This window comes from Ziziphus jujuba, chromosome 4 (genome assembly GCF_031755915.1).
Source record: "Ziziphus jujuba cultivar Dongzao chromosome 4, ASM3175591v1".
NCBI classification, from domain to species: domain Eukaryota; kingdom Viridiplantae; phylum Streptophyta; class Magnoliopsida; order Rosales; family Rhamnaceae; genus Ziziphus; species Ziziphus jujuba.
The window spans coordinates 127914-148804 of NC_083382.1; the positions used below are offsets into that span (position 1 = coordinate 127914).

The following is a 20891-nucleotide window of genomic DNA, read 5'->3' on the forward strand; positions in this document are numbered from 1 at the left end:
TGATTAGAAAAGTAGAACCAAGACCTGATATAATTTGATCATTATGAGCAAATCCAAATCTTTGTAGATAGAGCCGATCATTAGTTCCCCACCATGTGGTGAATGGAATCCTATACACAAAGCAGTTAATAAAATAATAGAAAATGCTTTTATTGTGCCATGTAAGTTAAGAATAACATGTTTGTCATTAAATAGAATAGAATAACAGCTTAGAATTACGAAAGAGATTATCTTTGTCGAGAAATCAAAAAAACATATTCATACGATTCTCATTGAGCATTTTGATCAATTCGATCATTTCTTTATAGATTCCGCGGTGAGGCTTTGGTAAATGTGTTTTCGGGTATTCCTTTATCATTTCGTCCAAGAGGGAGAGTACTTCTAATTCTATGAATTTCTTTAGAATACTTTTTTCTTAAATATCATTCAAAAAAATTTCAAAGTGTCTAGTATGCCACCAATTAGTAACCTAAGATTCCATACTTTTATTAAACAAGGGAGAGATCAACCAAGGAAAAAATACTATAAATGAAAGATATATAAGGGAAATAAATGCTTTCTTTTTGCCATTTTTTTGTCTGGGAATTTTTCAATGAACTCGCCTTATTTTTCGACTCAATACTACTATTTCTATTTCTATCAAGCATTGGTTCTATTACATTAAAAGTTATAGAGCCCATGAATCTATTTCCTATTTTTTATTTTTTATTTAGTGAAGTGGTTAGTCTTTGAATTTAGAAATAATGCAGAAAAACAATTAGTGTTCTGAAGAAACTTCAGTTAAATTGTGCTATATAAAAAAGAGGATTCTTGAGTTTTCATTTTTTCCCTCTTACTAAGAAAGCTGTCATTCTTCAGTTCTTGTTTTGAAAATACTTCAATTGGTACATGCAAGAAATAGGCCAATTCGGCAGCTTTTTGCTTAATTTCTCGTAGAGTCAAATTTTCATCAGTACAAGTAAAGGGAATGGACACCTAGCCTCCGATTTCCATATAAAGGGCTGAATGTCTTTCATAAGGAATTGAAGGAAGATACGACGATTTTTCTAGGAAATCCCCAATGAAAAATACACACTATTCCTTCTTTTATATTGAATCGATCATAACCACTACCTACATTCCATGAAATTGTGCACCATAAATAGGAACTAATAAAAAGACCTGCGATTCTGTAGAAAGATAGTACGATCCCCTCTGGAAAAAAAATTTATTTACTTAGAGGGAACTAAAGATATAAAATTCCTACCAAAATAACTGGAAGTTCCAACAAATAAAAATCCTAATGTACCTAAAAAAGGATAAAGGCCCAGTAGAAATTATTCGTTTTTCGAGATCCTGCTATAAGTTCTATCCTTATACGGTCTGATCACCAACTAATACTATACTAGATCTAGTTGCATTTTATTGGAGTAGGGGAATAACCAAAAAAAATAAAAAAAAAATACTTTCATTCTTTTGTTTCCAAAGTAACTCTCATCAACTAGCACTATTATGATGTGAATTTTTAGGAGTAATTCATCGAATTGCCTAGATCTAAACCAAAATACAAACATCATTTTCATATGATATCTTATAGATACCCACATACATATATTGACTTTACATCTCAGAAATTCATCTCGATATCAATCCATTTGAAAATAGCTTTAATTCAGTGACTCATATATCATGTTTACACATTCATAAGAGCTTATGCTTGGAAGAAGCCACACGTTATACCATATTCTAATAGATAGATATTCATGCTATGATTCATGTAAGTCTTGAAAAAAATATATATATAAGATTTTGCCCCATCGTATTTAAAAAAATTTGTTTTTTTGAACATGGAGAGATAAAGAAAACATTGCAATTGCCAAAAAAACTAAGCCCACTAAAGGCACAAAAATAGAGGGTAAGGTGTTAAGAATTGTCATAGAATGGGCACCTCAATTTAATATTTGATTTTTACCTATTATTTATTGTTATTTTAATCTTTTAACCTATTATAATGATATCTTATAATTCATATAATAATTATACTATTATACTGAGTATACCTAAGTGAGTATATACACTAATTAATATTAATTATTACTAAACGGTATATAATGAATATATACTAAGATATAATAAAATAAGATAATAAAATAAGGATATAATAAGGAGTCTATAATATAAGAGTCTATGGACTAATATATATATATTTAATATATATTCAAAACTATTTAATATATATTGAAAAAAAAAAGAAAATATTATAAGTTTGTAAAGTATATAATAAACTAGAATATACTAAGTACGTATATCATATAATTAATGTAAATATGTAAATAAAATAAGTAAATAAATGGGCTTATTCATCTTTCTACATGCAATATACGTATGATAATTCACTTTTTTACTATTTTCATTATTCTTCATTTTTGTTTTTCCTCTAAGCGAAAAAATTCATTATAATACGATCTGACAAAAGAGATTCTCAGTAAAATCGGGGATTTTTACGGGATATAGAAAGATGCAGGACCCCTTCACCCAATTTCATGGACGAAAGAGATAGAATTCACTCTTTTTATTTTGTTTGATAGAGATTTCTTGACCTGATTAGTAATCAGGGCTATTGATAAAAAAAAAATTATCCGCATGATTCTTTTTCCAATTTAATCTTATGTTACTAAAGAAAAATCCATTCTTGGAATTTTGACTTTGCTTCCTATAAACTAAATAACTACCTGGTTACCACAAAGTAAGTAATAAATTTAAAACAAGTAATAAATTTTTGAATTTATTAAATTTAATAATTTATTGAATATTAAATTAAGGATAAAATTAAGGATAAGGATATATGGTTCTCCTTAATTTTATTTTTGATTTCATTTTTCGCTTCAAAGGAAAGAAAGCGTGTAGCTAAAATCACTCACTCAGAACGCCTTTTAAAGGATTACGTGGTACGATTTGATCTAATAAGCACTTATGGAACAAATATTCAGCTGCTTGTGCACCCTCGGGTACTGTCTTATTCAATGTTTGTTCAATTACTCTTTTACCCACAAATGCAATATAAGCATTTGGTTCAACAACAATGATATCTCCCAACATACCAAAACTACCTATCACCCTACACGTAGTAGGAGATGAAAGGATTGATACATAGAATAATTTATTATTTGATTGATAATAATATAAAGTAGAAGAGATTTTAGCCATTTGCACCAAGCTCAAACTTCTTTCATGCACACGTGCTCCTCCAGAAGCACACACTAGAATAAGAGGTAAAATTTTACTGGTAGCATGTTCAATCAAACATGTGATTTTCTCACCCACTATCGATCCCATACTACCCCCCATAAATTGAAAATCCATAACCCCAAAAGCTACAGGAATACCATTTAGTTGACCTATGCCTGTTTGAACAGCATTAGTTAATCCTATCATTCTTTGATTAAAATCAATATGATCTTTATAAGGTTCCTCCTAAGAATGAAATTTTATAGGATCCTTAGAGACCGTGTCTTCATCCAGAGGCTCCCAGGTACCTAGATCAACCAAAATTTTGATTCTATCTGAACTAGTCATTTTCAAATGACGTCCACAATGTTCACAAATATTCATTTGAAATTTAAAAAATTTCTTATAATTTAATCCATAACAATTTTCGCATTGCACCCATAAATATTTGTATTTTTTAGTTATCTCTAAATCACTTTTTTTTGTCTCTTATTTGTATTTGATTTTGAAAAAATGCTAAATCATTTTTTCTTTCTCTTATTTTATCTAGAGCTTTCTTTAATTTGTTTTCTTTTAGTTGAGTTAGAGTTTTCTCTAAATCCCTTTTTCTTTTTCTTATTTTAGTTAGAGCTCTCTTGAACTCTTTGTTTCATAGAGCTTTTGCACTATCATCTGTACTAGTTCGTATACTGGAACTCCCACTTTTACTACTCTTATCGCTTTCACCATGAATGTAAATATAAATGTAACTATCATTGGAATTGACACCACTACTGATTTGAGAACGAACATAATTGTCAATTCAACTAGTAATGTGATTATTCCAACTATATTTAGTATCATACATGTAACGATAATAGTGAGAATTGTCACTCTTAGATATAGAATTCGAATAACTATAAAAAGAACTTTTTGGAAAAAAATGATCTGTGTCAATCTCAAAAATTTGATTTTCAATATCAAAATATATGGAGTAATGGTCCCTATTACTATCCCTAAAGAAAAAAGTTTAATCAGATATGAAATTTCGAATGTACCTCCTGACGCCCACTAAATGATCAACATTACTATAACTATAGTTGTTACTATCAATTCCATTAGGAATTTTTTTATTCATATGATTTATAATCAGATCTTTATTTACACTAGTATTTTCATTTTCAACAGGACCACCAAAACTATCCATTGATTTACTTAACCTACACCTGTATTCTATCGCCCTCCTAAACAACATCGAATCGAACCGACATTTTTCCATAGAGGTTTCTTGCCCCTATTTACATGAAAATACAATAAATGAATAGTCATTTGATAAAAATCATTTGAATATTCCCATTAGAATTTAGAATCAGAATAAGCATATAAATCCAATCGCTAGGATTATTAACTAATAACAAGTAGATATTGAAAAAAAATGATTATCCCTTGCGAGAATCTAGAATATCTCTTCTCTATATATGATAAAATAGGATGAAATCTATTTTCCATTCAAAATAATTGAAAAATATATTTTTTTTATTATAAATAGCAAATAGCAGCTTCTTCCATGTTGTGTCAAATTCACATCCGAAAAAGAAAAAGTTGTTCTCTCGTATGAATATGAAGAACCTTTTTTTGTAAAATCTGGCCTATTGATCAATTTCTATTCCAACACAGAATGAAAAGGACAATATACAAGACTGGTAAAAGAAACTGTGATACACGACTTGATCCATGATCCAAAACGGCAAGGTATAATAATATATAAACAAGATATAATAATATATAAAATAAAAATATAATTACAAAAATGATAATTAAAATATATAATATAAAAAATAAAAAAATACACCAATCCTAAGGATCCATAGGATTAATTATGGATCCAACACAACAATAGAAACGTTTAAGTTGTTTCGCCTTAAATTTTGTATTTAAGATCTTGTATATCTAGATAGGTCTGTATCTATCAAAAATTGATAAAATCTTTGTATTCAGCTCAATCCTAGTACTAAAAAATTGGGCTGAGTTTAATTTTAATTACAATTAAGAGAATGGATAGTAAGTAATTACTGGATTACAAAGTATCCATTGCTTCGATTTCAAATTTGATCTCCTTCCATACTTCACAAGTAATAGCTGGTTCATGACTCCATTTACTAGCCTCACAGATAATTTCATTACCCTCATGAGCAAGATCACATCCCTCATTACAAGCTTGTACACATGCTTCTAGAGCTACTTGATTAGTTACGACACCGAGCTCATTTCCCCAAAGGTTTCCTAAGGTTCCTCTTATGAACTGTAGTACGGAATCATCTCCAAAGATCTCAGTCAAAGCGGGCATATGCCAAACATGAATATCCTCTGAAGCCATAGGGATAACACCCGGTGGAAAGACCCAATCTTGCGTGAAATAAATACCGCGGCTTCAATCTTTTTCAATAAAATCATCGTGTAGTAAATCAACAAAGCCTAAAGTAATGTCTCTTTCCCCTTCAAGTTTACCTACTACAGTAACAGCGTGAATATGATCTCCACTAGACAGACGTAACGCTTTACCTATTTCATTTCTTCGCATGTACCTGCAATAGCATTCAAGTAATGCCATTTGATTTCACCTGTTTCAACCTGTGCTTTATAAATGGCTTTGGCACAAAATAAGAAACTGTCTCTCCAACGCATAAATGGTTAGGTATTTACGTTCTTACCATATTTGGTAAAATCAAGTCCACCATAAAGACATTCATAAATTGCTCAATCGTAATTCTTAGAAAATAACCCCAATTTAGGTTTAATAGTACATCCCAATAGAGGGCGGCCATACTTGTTCAATTTATCTCTTTCAACCTAGATGCCATGAGGTGGTCCTTGGAAAGTTTTAGTATAAGAAGGAGGGATTCACAAATCCTCCAAACATAGACTGTTCAGGGGCTTAAACCCAAAAATATTACCCACAATGGAAGTAAACATGTTAGTAACAAAACCTTCTTCAAAAAGGTCTAAGGGATAAGCTACATAAGTAATATATTGATTTTCTTCTCCAGCGACGGGCTCAAGGTCGTAGCATCGACCTTTGTAACGATCAAGATTGGTAAGCCTGTAAGTCCATACAGTTGTCCATCTACCAATAGAAGATTTAACAGTTACTCGAGGTTGAGGAGTTACTAGAAACACTGCCAAGATAACAGTATCTTTGGTTTCATAGTCAGGAGTGTAATAAGTCAATTTATAATCTTTAACACCGACTTTGAATCCAACACTTCTTTAGTCTCTATTTGTGGTGACATAAGTCCCTCCCTATAACTCATGAATTAAGAATTCTTGCAATACCAGTGGCCTTAGTGATCCAATGGTGTTGAGTGGAAAGGTCGTCGCTCAATGGCTAAAAGGTACTCTAGGGATAACATGCTGATCTTCCCCAATAGCTTACATCGACGGGAAGGTTTGGCATCCCGATGTTGGCTCTTCGCCACCTAAGGCTGTAGTATGTTCCAAGGGTTGGGCTGTTCACCCATTAAGGCGGTACATGAGCTGGGTTCACAACGTTGTGACACAGTTTGGTCCATATCCAGTGTGGGTATTAGAGCATTGAGAGGACCTTTCCCTAGTATAAGAGGACCAGGAAGGATGCACCTCTGGTGTACCTATTATCATTTTATGGTGCCATTATAGTTTATGATACGGCAACTTCATTTTACTTTTATGATATGGTATAGTCTTTCAAATATTTATAGCTGGATGTGAAGTGCCCAACTCATGCACAATGTGTGGGACTAGTACAAATTTTCTATATATAAATATATGTACACATGTAGTTTTGACAGATAATGAACAATTGTGCTATTTTCTTTGGCACGTACTTAAAAATATAGTAAGAGCCCGCACCATGATTGGTCTAGTGGCACTAAAAATGTTCCATACCCACCAAATGTTGGCATTGGATAGCAGCCACTATAAGAATTGCAATGGCAGGAGACGTAATTAATGCACTGTGTAAAATAAGAGCCGATGCTTCGCATAGCGTCGCCTGATATGGTGTCATTAAAATGACCAATAAAAAGCTGATGCTTTGAAAATGTCGGCTATTAGTCAAGAAAAGCCGATGCTTTTCTTTAATAAAAGCATCGCTAAATCTGTCAAAAATACCGATGTTTTTTTGAAAAAGCATTGTTAAATACACCATAATAGTTTATGCTTTTCTTAATAAGTACTTGGCCATGGACTTGGAAACTTCCTATTTGCTAATAGAAATGTTAGCCTACTTCCACACCAAATAGATCGTATAACTCTTTTAGTGTGTTGATGGAACATAATAAAACATTCATATTAACCTCTTAAAGAAATAGAACTTTAAAAGGAATTATTTTGATTCAACCATCTCATTTGCAATTTGCATACTTGTGTTGGATATTTTGAATACATGTTAATTGCATAATATCCTCGATTATTTTTATCTCTTTTGTGCAACTCAAAAATAGTAACCGATTCAATAAATCTATTCTATGGAGTTCCAAAAATAATTTACTTATCTTATTATTAATCAAGAATTTCGTATATAGCTAGAACAGCCCTCACAAATAGCAAATACAAATTTGGTGAGAATTAATCGAATTGAAGCTATAGCATCATCATTTGCCAGAATTGAAATATCTGCTAAATATGCGTCACAATTTGTATCAATTAAACAAATCATTGGAATGCCCAAAGTCATGCATTTGTGAAGAGCTGTAGATTCTTCTCGCTGATAAATAATTATTACAATACCGAGCAATCGAGTCATATATTTAATCCCGTCGAGATATGTTTGCAAGTGAGATAATTGTCTCTTTAACATTGTCGTGCAGATGATTGAGTCTCCTCGTCTTTTGTTTCATTCTCAAGTCCATAAATTTGTAATGTTTCATTTCTGTAGTATACCAATTCGTTAACATACCACCAAGCCATTTTTTATTAACATAATGACACCGAGCCTTTATTGCAGCCCATGCTTCTAAATCCGCTGCTTTATTTTTGGTACTAACAATTAAGAATTCTTTTCCCCTACTTGCTGCATCAAAAACTAAATCACAAGCTTCTGCAAAAAACCGAGCAGTTCTGGTAAGATTTATAATATTAATACCTTTATGCCTTGCAGAGATATAAGGTGCCATTCAAGGATTTCATTTCCTAGTACCATGACCAAAATGAACTCCTGCTTCCATCATCTCCTCCAAATTGATGTTCCAATATCTTCTTGTCATTTCTCCCCAACTTCTTCTCTTTTTTTCTTTCATTGAAAAAAAAAAAAAGAGAAGCTAAAATAGAAATAAATAATTGTTCCCATGGAACATTCTCTTCTACTGAAGATTGGCCATTGATACACGATCTAGACCATTCATTTCTTTCTATTCATTATTATCTTTATTTCTATTACCATATTAAAAGACCACAACACAAATAGAAAAAATGATGAATTCACTTTTAGGAATCATGAAATCAACACTTTTGATATTATTTGACATACAATAATTTCTATATGTCTATTATGGATCTGCACCCCCGAGATCGATAAACCTTTTAGATCTTATTAACCAAAGATATATGACTTTGCACTATAGTAGCTTAGTACCAATCAAGAATCCCTAAGGAATTCCAAGAACTCTTGTTATATGTTCGTTCCAGCTCTTAACCCTCTTTTCTAGGTTCATCGATATTGAATCAATCGAATGCACTTCTAATACTTGTTCAACTTTTGGAAGACCCTGCGTTATATCAATATATCTTGATTTTTCATATATAAATGTAACTAATGTATCTCCTTTGGAAAATATTTCTCCATAATGGCCATGAATAGTTGCTTCTGGAGTGACCAAATAAGGCTTTGCTGATCTTATTACTATAGAGTCAATTTGAACAATTATAACTTGGCCCGATTTTAGGTATGGCCCTTTTTTAGCTATACATACATTTCCACAAATAAACTGCCCTAGGCTAATTATTGTAGATGTTTCAACACAATAATTATGATCATAATTATGATGGAGAAAATGCCAATTTAGGTTAAATGGATTCAAATGGATGTTACTGCATGCAGCGAAATTATAAATTCTCCAGTTTTCATCCATTAAACAATATTTAAGTACTTGAAAAGTATGTTTTAAATTGTCAAGTTCTAAATATTTAGTTACCAAGATCTGATTATGAGTTTTTAAAAGGTAATTATCAATTTGAGAGACTGGTCCTAAAAAATCGATCTTTGTTTACCAACCACACATTGTCTAACCAAATCAAGCTCTCTCTCTATATGTTCCTTAAAAAACTCTGATTCATGTAGATTCTTACCCCAACTAAAGAAGAAATCTTGGCGGAATTGCCACATATGAAATTGAGCACAATTTCACAAAGAAATAGCCTGCTTGTTTCTCGAGAAGAGATGGGAAACATGCTCAATATCATTTTATTGAATAGTTTACCCAACTCCTTGTTGTTTGAAGAAACTGATATGAACCTAGGTGATGTGATTCCACCCGAGCCCGCTCAACCGATAACCCGCTGGGGTGCTGACCCGACACGGATGAAGACTAGGCCAATCACAAGAGCTCAAATTAAGAGATTTAAGGACAACCTGGGAGTATTTATACAGGGGGTAATCAATCTCAACAGAGCTTGTCCATACTTGAAGATACAAAGCCTATTCTAAGCATCTAAGTGGTGGAAGCCGATATGGACCCGAGTAGCAGTTTTGGTGCAAATATCGACAACGGGCAGCATGAAATGGTTCCGACTCTTTATGGATTCAATACATATGTCTAAGAGGATATGCAATCAAGTCAAGGCAGCTTCCAAGGCATTCAAAAAGGGGTTGTACGGGCAGCTTCAAATTTGGCCTGTTTTTTACTGTATTTTGTGTTGGCTTTGTTGTATTTTGCTGAGTTGGCTTTTTCTTCCTCTTCCAAGCATGGGAAACGTGTGGGACTTCATATTCAGCTTATTTGGCATCCTAAAAAGCATATTGAAGCTGATTTGGAGCTCAATTTGATCAAAGATTGGTCAAAGTCAACTTAGTCAAAAAGCTAGTATTATAGTTTCCTAATTTGATTCTACTTTTTGTTTTAGGAAATTACCATTACTTTTTAGTTTTTATTTATTTATTTTCTTGAACAATAAGTTTAGGAAAGTTATTATTTTATTATTTTCATTGTAAATTAATTAATTCCTAATTCAAAATAGAGGAATTAATTAATCCAGATTAGATTAGGAAATGAGTGAGAATTTCGGCCACCATAGGAAACTACTTTGTATGGCCGGTTTTCCCTTTGTTTTTAGGGTTTTATTTTGTGGTTTTGTAGCCTATTTAAATGCTTATTTTTCAATAAGAATACAACTTTTGATTTCATTAAGAAAATACTTGTGAGATTAATTATCTCTTTGTTCTTTGAGAACACCTAAAACACCATTAGACATTTGTTGTTTTAGCTTGACTTATCAATAGGTTTTCCATCCCCTATTGTGGCGTCTACATTATACCAAGGTTTCTAACCACAGGTTGGTTAGGGGTTGAGGTCAATTCCATTAGAACTTGAACTTAATTAAGATCTGGCTAATATAATACGGGTTTAGGAGCATGTCATCCTAGGTTCGTATCACTAGGATGACCTACTCCTAAACCCATATTATATTAGCCTAGATCTAATTATGTTCAAGTTCTAATGGTCACCTTCACCCCTAACCATCCTGTGATTAGAAACCTTGGTATATAAGGAAGACGCCACAATCGGTGATGGATGTCCTATTGAGAAGTCAAACTAAAACACTCATCCACTAATGGTGTTTTAGGTGTTCAAAGAGAACAAAGAGAATTAACTCTCACAATTAATTTTTTGTATGAATAATGTACTGATTATTATTGATAAAACAAGCCTTTAAATAGGCTGGAAAATTCACATAATAAACCCTAGAAGACATAAGGAAAACCGGCCATACAACAACCTTTCCTAAAGTGGCCGAATTCCCTACTTTCCTAAATCTAAATTCTAATTAATTAATTCCTTTATTTTGGGTTAGGAAATAATTAATTTATAGTGAAAATAATAAAATAAGAACTTTCCTAAACTTATTTTTCCAGAAAATGAATAAATAAAAACTAAAAATGAATGGAAGTTTCCTAAAACAAAAAGTAAAAACAAATTAGGAAACTAAAATACTAGCTTTTTAACTAAGTTGACTTTGACTAATTTTTGACAAATTTGAACTCCAAATCAACTTCAATTTGCTTTGTAGGATGCCAAATAATCTAAATATGAAGTCCCACACGTTTCCCTTGCTTGTAAGAAAGAGAAAAAGCCAACTCAGCACAATACAGTAAAACCAGCACAAAATACAGCAAAACTCGGCAAATCTTGGACCCATGTGCACACCACCTATTTTTTTGCCTTTGGAGCTGCCTTGACTTGATTTCATGACTTATAAGACTTATGAATTGAATCCATAAAGAGTTGGAACCATTTCATGCTGCCCGTTGTCCATATTTGCACCAAAACTACTACCCGGGTCCGTATCGTCTTCCACCACTTGGATGCTTAGAATAGGCTTTGTATCTTCAAGTATGGACAAGCTCTGTTGAGAATTGATTATCCCCTGTATAAATGCTCCTAGGTTGTCCTTAAATCTCTTAATTTGAGCTATTGTGATTGGCCTGGTCTTCATCCTTGTTAGGTCAACACCTAGGGGGTTATCGGTTGAGCGGGCTCAGGCGGAATCACATCATTCCCCTCCTCTTGAAAAGGATTTATCCTCGAATCAAGATCATCACCTGCAGAAAAAGGATTTAAATCAGCAACATTAAATGTAGCACTCATGTTATACTCACCCGGTAGATCAAGCTTGTAGGCATTCTTTTTATTCGGCTCCAAAACTTGAAAAGATCCGTCCACATATGGCATAAACTTGGAATTTTTCTTTTCGGGGAACCTCTTCTTTCTTGAGTGCAGCCAAACAAAATCTGCTGGGTCAAACACTATCACAACAAATACTAGAAATGCAAGTTCATCACATTGTTTAATATTAGCTAATAATATCTCCCAAATTTTCAAATTTCCACTAAGTAAAGCTTTTAATAATACAGATAAAGTTCTATACAAGAAAAGCATTTTTAAATTAACATCTTTATAATTCATAACCAGCAATGGTTTCTTACCCAGGATAGCCTTATTAACATCCCCAAATCTTAAAAACAAAATTTTACTTTTTCTTTCTTTTCTTTCTTTTCCTTTCTCTCTTATGGACACACTCTTTTTATCATCACTTTCGGTTTTTTCTCTTAATTTCTCTCTTTCAATTTTGTCTTTGTCTTTCCCCTCACAACTGAGTTTAGAATACTTACCTTGGACAGCAAGTTTGGTCTTGACCTCATAGGTAGGTGGTATAACCATTGGTGTCGTACTAGCCTTCTCTTTGAGCTTCTCGGCTTCCCTCCTTTGTTGCATTTGAAGTTGGTCTCTAAAAACCTCCTTTGGAATTAATGGCTCCAACTTGACCTTTTTTCCATTAAATTTAAATACAATGGAATTCTCTCTCCCATAGTGTACGGCATTCTTATCAAATCCCCATGGCCTCCCCAATAAAATATGACTAGCATGCATGGGTACAACATCACACAATACAACATCCACATATTTATCTATACTAAATTTTACCTTGGCTTGTTTATTCACTTTTATTTCACCACTATCATTAAGCCATTGTAATCTATAAGGTTCTGGATGTTTAATAGTTGTTAAGCCTAATTTATCAACTACAATGTTACTAATTACATTTGTACAACTTCCACTATCAATAATCATACTACAAATCTTACCTTGAATTTCACATCGGGTGTGGAAGATGTTCTCTCTTTGGATTTGTTCCTCATCTTTGTATACAACAAGGACTCATGTTGCAACTAAGCTCAAGTCAGCCCTTAAAGGTTGGATTGTTCGGTTTGCTCATGTTCATCCTTTCCACATTCTTCATCATCCAAATCGGCCTCTCCCCCACTTTCCTCGCTTTCAGATTCTAGTTCACCATGACCTTTCAGCACCATGATTCTTTTATTCGGGCACTAATTGGCAATGTGTCCTCCTCTTTGGCACTTAAAACACACAATTTCATGAGTTCTTGTAGGTTTATGATCAGATTTACCTTCATATTTGTGTGCTTGGACAGCTTCAGCTTTAGCTTCTCTTTTTGGCCGATTGTTGAAGTTCCAATTGGTTGGCTATCTCACGATTCAAACCACCAAGAAACCTTGCCATGGTTGCTTCTCTATCCTCATTCATGTTTAACCTCATCATAAGTATCTCCATCTCCTTGTAATAATCCTCCACGGACCTACTTCCTTGAGATAAAAATTGAAGCCCTTGATGCAGCAACCTATGATAGTGTGATGGTACGAATCACTTCCTCATGGTTCCTTTCATTTGTCATCATGTAGTGATCAAGTCTTCACCAACTCTTTTTCGGGTATTTTGCTCATTTGTCCACCATTGGAGTGCATAATGGCCAAACTCCATTGCTGCCAATTTCACCTTCTTGGCCTCCGAATAATGATGACAATCAAAAATCATCTCCATTCTCTCTTCCCATTCCAAATATGCTTCCGGATCACTTTTACCCATGAATAGTGGGATGTTTACCTTGATGTTGCCAAGATCATCATTTTTCATTCCTTACTGGTCTCCCATGGATTAGCCTTTCTTGAGGTTAAAAAATTTCATCACTTGGATGCTTAAAATAGGCTTTGTATCTTCAAGTATGGACAAGCTCTGTTGACAATTGATTACCCCTTGTATAAATACTCCCAGGTTGTCCTTAAATCTCTTAATTTGAGCTCTTGTGATTGGCCTGATCTTCATCCGTGTCGGGTCAGCACCCCAGCGGGTTATCGGTTGAGCAGGCTCGGGCAAAATCACATCAGAAACCCTCCGCTTCAATTGGTACTTTTTTACGAAAAGCAAACATGGGATAACAAATCTAGTATCTGACTAAAGTTTCAAATAGCTATCCTGAATTCAAGTTGATTATGTTTCACCTCTTCCTCAGAGAAGGATGATCAAACAATTCCCAATCATGGTCCTTGCGGATCGGATCATCCATAGAATATACAAAAAGAAACTCTAGATATTTGATATCTTTCTCTTTGAATGAGACCTCAATTCTAGCAACAGTTTCATTAGATATCTTACAACTAGAATCCCTCTTTTTTCATATCCAGTTCCTCCACCACAGCGAACCCCAGTTAAACTCAGGCATGATACACTTTTTAGTTCTTGGGAGAACCCAAGTACTCTATTTTGGATCCAGGAAATAGCTCTTAGAGATCTATTTTCCTTTTGGAAGATACCGGAGAGAAACAACCAACCCATTGATATTGGAAAACCCAAAAGATTCTTCCAATGTATCATTTCTAGGTCCAATGAAATTCATAGGTATAGGAAGAAACCCTGTTAAATAGATATTTTTTTTCTTTTGACCATCTTTTGATTGTTAATACGATATATAAGGACTGCTACTACAAATAGTACTACACCCTTGATCATGAAATATCAATTGCTTGTTGAACCCTGTAAATGTAAATTGCGTGAAAGTAGGATACTGCAAATTCAGGAGTCCAAAAGTTTTATAAAACATACTTGACGGAAAAAAACAATGTGAATGAAAGATCCCATTGAATTGAATTGGGCCCATGAATCTAAGAAATAATGAGAATTCATGATCTCTCTCAATATCTCTCTTAATTCGAAAATCTAGGATTTGAATCGATGTCCTTTCATTGAGTCCTCCTAAATTGCATTGATTTATCCTAAATATTTCATTTGAATTGGAATTTGGTTATTCACCATGTATGAGGATCCCAGCTAAGCATCCATGGCTAAATGGTTAAAGCGCCCCACTTATAATTGGCAAATTCGTAGGTTCAATTCCTACTGGAAGCACGCTAATGGGACCCTCCAATAAAATAAGTCTATTGGAATTGGCTCTGTATCAATGGAATCTCATCATCCATACATAACGAATTGGTGTGGTATATTCATATCATAACATATGAACAGTAAGAACTAGCGTTCTTATTGAGACTAGAACTCATAGGGAAGAAAATAGATTTATGGATGGAATCAAATATGCAGTATTTACAGACAAAAGTATTCGATTATTGTTGAAAAATCAATAAAGCATTGGGTCGAACTTTTCTTTAGTGTCAAGGTAATAGCCATGAATAGTTATCGACTCCTAGGAAAGGGTAGAAGAATGGGACCTATTATGGAACATACAATGCATTACAAACATATGATCATTACGCTTCAACCAGGTTATTTTATTCCACTTGTTGGAAAGAAAATAACTTAAATCAAAATACTTAATAACATGGTGATACATTTATACAAAACTTCTACCCCGAGCACACGTAAAGGAGCTGTAGAAAGTCAAGTGCAATCCAATCCACGAAATAATTTGATCTATGGGCAGCATCATTATGGTAAAGGTCAGAATACCAAAGGAATCATTACCACATGGCATAGAAGGGGAGTTCATAAGCGTCTATGCTACAAAATCGATTTTCGATGAAATGAAAAAGACATATGGTGGAATCGTAACTCTAGAATACAATCCTAATCAAAATACATACATTTGTCTCATACACTATGTAGATGGTGAGAAAAGATATATTTTACATGCCAGAGGGGCTATAATTGGAGATACCATTGTTTCTGGTATAGAGTTCCTATAAAAATGGGAAATGTCCTACCTTTGAGTGCGGTTTGAACTATTGATTTACGTAATTGGATCGCTAATCCAATTTGCATACCTTTGCAGGATATACCTCAACAGTAAACTGAAGAGTAACAGCAACAAGTGATTGAGTTCAGTAGTTTCTCATATAAAATTACTGACTTTAGAGATATAGTAATATGGAGAAGACAAAATTGTTTCAAGGACCGACAGAACTATAAGCGCCTTTTGTTTCAAAGGAAGGAGGACGAGTTATTCACATTTCATTTGATGGTCAAAAGTGAATTAAAAGCTAAGCAGTGGCAATTATAATGATTCCCGGGGGGAAAATAGAGTCATTCGGTCTAAATGCTACATGAAGAACATAGGCTAGATGAAGGAACGGGAAGACCTAGGATGTAGAAGATCATAGCATGAATGATTCAATAGATTTTGATTCCTATATAAGAATTATATAATATATATAAGATCCATCTGTATAGGTATCATCATCTACATCCAGAAAGCCGTATGCTTTGGAAGAAGCTTGTACAGTTTAGGAAAGGGTTTTGATTGATAAAAAAGAAGAATCTACTTCAATCGATATGCCTTTAGGCATGGCCATATATAAATAGAAGTCACACCTGGAAAGGGTGGACAATTAGCTAGAGTAGCAGGTGCTATAGCGAAACTGATTGCAAAAGTGGGAAAACCGGCCATATTAAAATTACCTTCTGGGGAGGTCCATTTGATACCCAAAAACTCCTCAGCAACAGTCGGACAAATGGGGAATGTTGGGATGAACCAGAAAATTTTGGTTAGAGCCGGATCAAAATGTTGGCTAGGTAAGTGTCCTGTAGTAAAAGGAGTAGTTATGAACCCTGTATACCATCCCCATGGAGTGGTGAAAGGAATTGGTAGAAGAAAACCCACAACCTCTTGGGTTATCCTGTACTTGGAAGAAGAAATAGAAAAAGGAATAAATATAGTGATAATTTGATTCTTCATCACCATAGTAAATAGAATTTGTTTGTTCGTCTTTGCAAAAAAAATAAATAGGAGTAATTAAATGTGACAAGTTCACTAAAAAAAATCCTTTTGTAGTGAATCATTTATTAAGAAAATACACTTAACACAAAATCAGAAAAAGAAATAATAGTCACTTGGTCCTGTTTAGTTGATACTTCAATTTAAATTTTAAAAAGTTTCTTTATTTAGTTAATATTTATAGTATATTTAGTTAATATATATAGTATGTATAGTTAACTATTTTAATATTTTTATTATTTATTTGTTTTTAACTTAAATATATATATATATATATATGGGTGAACGACGGGAATTGAACCCGCACATGGTGGATTCACAATCCACTGCCTTGATCCACTTGGCTACATCTGCCCCTATTACAAATTACAAACAAATAGGTCAATTTGCACCCTTTATCAGTTTTTTTTTTTTTTCATTCTTCAAACTAAAAGAAGAAAAAATGGAATTGAAACCTTTAAATTTAAATGTAAAATAAAAAAATTGAAAATAGGATATTGAAAACAAAAATTTCTACATAACGAAAGTATAGGTATGTTGAAGTAAAGATGAAGAGAGAAAGCATCCTCTGTCCACCAATCTGATCTGCGTAGAGAATAGGCTTTGATGCCAGAGGAGAGATAATTGCTTTTTTGAAGAAGCATAAAAATAAGCTTTTGCTTTGCACAAAACTAAATAGGGAGCCACCAAATACACCAGCCACACTTAACATGTGAAATGGGTGCATAAGGATGTTGTGCTCAGCTTGGAATACAATCATGAAGTTGAAAGTACCAGAGATTCTAAGAGGCATACCATCAGAAAGCTTCCTTGACCAATTGGATAGATCAAGAAAATAGTAGTAGTAGTTGCAACAGGAGCTGAATATGTAATAGCAATCCAATGGCATACACTCGGATGGAAACTAAGTTCCCACTCACGACCCATATAACAAGCTACACCAAGTAAAAGGTGTAGAATAATTAGCTCATAAGGACCACCATTGTATAACCATTCATCAGTGGAAGCCGCTTCCTATATCGAGTAAAAATGCAAACCTATCACTACAGAAGTAGGAGTAATGGCACCAGAAATAATATTGTTTCCATAAAGTAGAGATCCAGAAATAGGTTCACGAATACTATCAATATCTACCGGAAGGGCAGCAGTGAAAGCGATAATAAATACAAAAGTTGTGGTCAATAAGGTAGGGATCATCAAAACACCAAACCATCCAATGTAAAGACGATTTTCAGTGCTGGTTATGCAGTTACAGAAGTGACTCCATAAGCTTTCACTTTCGCGTCTCTCTAAAATTGCAATCATGTTAAAATCTTGGTTTATTAAATTATTAATCATCATGGACTCCTAGGCACTTTAATTTTCTATAAATAGATAATCGAGGGCTTGTTATTCAACAATGTAACATGACTTATATACCCATGTCAACCAATATACAACATCCATTGATATATTGAGGTTTTCATCTATCCAGATTCATCCTTCTTTCTTTCTTTTTCTTTTTTTTTTTTTTGAATAAACTGACTAAATAAATTGAATAAAAATAAAATAAAAATAAATAAGTTACAAAATTTGGATTAAAATTTGGATTTAATTTAAATACATATGATTTCGATAGAATAATTAGAATGGGTTACCCGGGACTCGAATCCAAAACTAGACGGATGAAGTAGATAATTTACTTCGTAGAATTAGAAAATAAAAAAATAGGTTAAAATCTCTCCCCAAATCGTGCTTACATTTTTCATTGCACACGTCTTTCCCTATGTATACATTTAAAATCGAGCTCCTTCCCTAAACAAGCATCTAAGAAAGTTGAATATTCAGTTGATCAACCTTCGCTTTTACTGCATGAACCATTCATAATAGATGACTAAATAATTTTTTTGTTATCTCTTCAGCATTTAAGGATAATTTCCATTTCCATGGGTGAACATCCAATCATTCATGATTAACTAGATCATTGATGCAAACAATATCCAAATACCAAATTCACCTTTTATATAACCTTAGAAAAGTCGAATAAGTTCTTGGAAAAATCAAAAGATACTTTTGTGTTTACGAGCCCAAGTTTTAATACAAGAAAGTCAAAGTATATATTTTATTCAATATAAACTCTTTTTTTTTTTTAAGGATCTGCTGAAATAATGAGAAAGATATCTGCATATACGGGCAAATCGACCGATAATCTCGAAATCTGACGAATCAGCTTAGGTCAACTTACTAACAGGATGTCCTAATGCATTACAAAATTTTGTTTTAGCAAATGATCCAATCATTTGGGCTAATTGGAACTAATGTATCAAGCTTCTTTATAGCATTGTCCATTATAAATGAATTTTCTAGCATTTGACTCCGTACCACTGAAAGATTTAGTCGCACACTTAAAAGATAGCCTAAAAAGTTGAAAGAATGGTTGGCTAATTGGTTTATATAGATCCTTCCTGGTTAAGCCCACACATGAAAATGACATTTCCATAAAAGGACAAGAAAATATTTCCATTTATTCATTAGAAGAGGTGTATCTTTTGAAACTAAAATCGATTTTCCTTAATATCTAACATAATGCATGAAAGGCTCTGTGAAGAACCATAAGACCATCAGAAAATCAATAGAAAAGACTTCTTGTATAGGATGTTTTATTTTTCCATATAAGTAAAGTCGCTCAAAGAATACGCCAGAAGATGTTAATCGTAAATGAGAAGATCGGTTACGGAGAAAAGTAAGATGGATTCACATTCATAAACATGAGAATTGTATAGGAACAAGAAAAATCTTGAATTACTTTTCAAAAAAAAAGAAGAAATAGATATTTTTGGAGTAATAAAACTATTCCAATTATAATAGTCGTGAAGAAGAAGCCATAATAAATGCAAAGAAAGGGCATTTTTCACCCAATAGCGTTGAATCAAGATTTCCAGATGAATGGGGTAGGGTATTCCTACATCTGATACATAATTTAAATGTTCGAATTTGTCCTCTAAAAAAGAAAATATTGAATGAATTGATCGTAAAGTAGAATATTTTATGATTTTTGGCCTTGAAGATACTAATCGTAGGAATTGTAAGGAAAATCGAATTTTCACAATGATTGCAAATCCCTCGGATATCATTTGACAATATAAATTCTTGTTGTACCCAAAACATTTATTTTGGTCAGAATCATTAGCGGAAATAATCAAATGATTATGGTGATACATTCAAGTAATTAAACGTTTTACAATTAGTAAACTAGATTTATTGTCATAACCTACATTTTCCAGCAAACTCGATCCATTTAAACCATGATCGTGAGCAAATGCATAAATATACTCCTGAAAGATAAGTGGGTATAGGAGATCGTGTTGCTGAGATCTATCTAGTTTGAAATATACTTGAAATTCTTCCATTTGAAATTTGATTTGAACTGGAGATAAGGGCTTTATTGGGTTATCAAATGATACATAGTACGATACAGTCAAAACAAGGTATTATAGTATGAAAAAAATAGATACCTCGGAAAAAAGGTAAGACCATTGGCAGACTCTCTATCCTCTCCTTTTTCATCTAAGTGTTTTATGTTTAGTCTAAGATAACAAGATGGTTAGAAATACTTTATTTTTGCAATCCAATTGCTGTTTAGATTTTGTAAAAAAAAAAAAAAAAACTTTTTATCGATATACTGTCTTCTTCTACACATTTATCTCCACCCCATAATGGAGAATACCTAATAGGTAGAACTCATAAAAAATGGATAATCCCTCATGGAAAAGCCTTTCCTGCGTCAAGCACTAATATATTTTTAACATCTAATTAGTTCGGGTAATAATTTGGATAATCATTCAAAAATGAAGACCAAAAGCTCGTTACTCTTTGTTTCCCTATAATTAGGGCCACAGTTGGGCTCTGTCCATTTATTCACTCAACTTGACTTGAAATTGATTTTCCAA

At 33.1% G+C, this 20891-nt stretch overlaps 3 pseudogenes; all 3 read right to left on the minus strand.

The window, feature by feature from the left end:
• Positions 1-2707: 2707 nt before the first annotated feature.
• On the minus strand, positions 2708-4465 carry LOC132803417 (acetyl-coenzyme A carboxylase carboxyl transferase subunit beta, chloroplastic-like; annotated as a pseudogene).
• A 798-nt stretch (positions 4466-5263) lies between these two features.
• On the minus strand, positions 5264-6497 carry LOC125420287 (ribulose bisphosphate carboxylase large chain-like; annotated as a pseudogene).
• A 1232-nt stretch (positions 6498-7729) lies between these two features.
• Positions 7730-8429, minus strand: LOC125420290 (small ribosomal subunit protein uS2c-like; annotated as a pseudogene).
• Between the last annotated feature and the right edge of the window lie 12462 nt (positions 8430-20891).